This window comes from Primulina huaijiensis, chromosome 3 (assembly GCF_012295235.1).
Source record: "Primulina huaijiensis isolate GDHJ02 chromosome 3, ASM1229523v2, whole genome shotgun sequence".
NCBI lineage: Eukaryota > Viridiplantae > Streptophyta > Magnoliopsida > Lamiales > Gesneriaceae > Primulina > Primulina huaijiensis.
This window is the reverse complement of record NC_133308.1, coordinates 17,116,054-17,117,489: the sequence shown is the minus strand read 5'-3', so window position 1 is coordinate 17,117,489 and position 1,436 is coordinate 17,116,054. Positions and strand designations below refer to the sequence as shown.

Below are 1,436 nucleotides of genomic sequence, written 5' to 3'. Positions count from 1 at the left end.
GGAAGGAGACAAGATTGGCTGGCAAAGATTTTTGTGAGGATTACATTAAAATGGGAGGGGACAAAAACATATAATGATATGAAATTATCTACGTGACACACAAGTGATGCAAATAACAATAGAACCCCAGGTAAAGATCACTTCTACAATGCTGTAGATATTCCAATGTTTAAATGCGTATGTAGGAAAATAAAATCAGAGACATATAAACAAGGTAGTACCTATTCTTCAGCGACGTAGGCTGCAAAAGAAGATAAATGAGCTTAAGGACTCGCTGGGAGTGAAGTGGTGGCAGTAGAAACACACAAATGGTCTAATAAATTAAAACCTAATCAATCATTTAGGTTATAAAATCAGTAAATTATAGCCTTCCATACATTCTCCATTCCAACTACCCAATAATAAAGATAAGCAAATCAATCCCAAGAGTAAGCAAAGCAAATACATGCACGACGATCACGAACCTAAAGACAAAAGGTTTTCAGAACCAATTAACCAAATTGACCCCACGAATAGATTGGGGTGTTGCTCTTTATGGGGGCAACAAGATTCAGGGCACCTTGGAGGATCAGATCAATGGTTTCAATTAATCTGCAAAAATAATAGCAAAAACATTTCCATTACCAATATAGTATACTCGGATCGTCTGTCAAGTTTAATCAATTTGGAGAGTATAGTTATATGTGACAAAAACAGAGCAAATGAATCAAGACTGCTATTTTCCTCATTAAACCTTCAATCTTGGCCACCTACTGTGCCATACCAGCAAAACCCACAAGGATTCAAGAGGAAAACAGATTTTCTGGGAAACGGCTAAAGACCCTGACAGAAAGCGAGATTAGCGAAATCGATCTGATTACTTGTGAAAAAAAATAAACAAGCAAAGTTCTTGGAAAGGCGTAACCAAGGCAAACACACGACCATGGAGGGTCGCGGCGACTGGCTCGCGGTTGCAGCTTGGGCGGCGTCTGATGGGATAGCAGATGGAGCAGCGACGGAGTTTGGATAGGTCGTGTAAACAAAATCCGAAGAGGCTGGCCGTAGGCGGACGGTGAGATGACGGTGGTAGAAGGAGCCGACGATGATTGAAGCTAGGTGGAGGAGCGATGAAAAATTACGAAGAAGTGATTGAGGATTTGGCGATGAACGATGAGAAAGAACCGTAGGCGTCTGATGGGAAAGGGTTTTGATGGGGAAAAAAAGAGAGGCGCGATTATAAGGAGATTTGGCGCCTTCTCAATTGTAAAGAATAATTTTATTGCCAATACTCACAGCATGCATTGTGTGCCGTAAATATGATTTTTAACAGCGTACCTAATGCACGCCGTCGAAACAAAATACTTTAACGGCGTGCATTCCGGTACATCGTTGATAAATATATTTACAACGTTTTTGTTCTGCACGTCGTGGTTGTTGTAAGGTGCAATCACATTAAC

The 1,436-nt window shown here is 40.7% G+C and overlaps 1 long non-coding RNA gene across 1 annotated transcript; it reads left to right on the top strand.

Moving 5' to 3' along the window:
- Nucleotides 1–819: 819 nt before the first annotated feature.
- On the top strand, nt 820–1,157 carry LOC140972190 (uncharacterized). The gene is made up of 2 exons (XR_012174459.1): nt 820–1,014; nt 1,057–1,157. It is a non-coding gene; the product is annotated as an uncharacterized lncRNA (long non-coding RNA).
- The last annotated feature ends 279 nt before the right edge of the window (nt 1,158–1,436 follow it).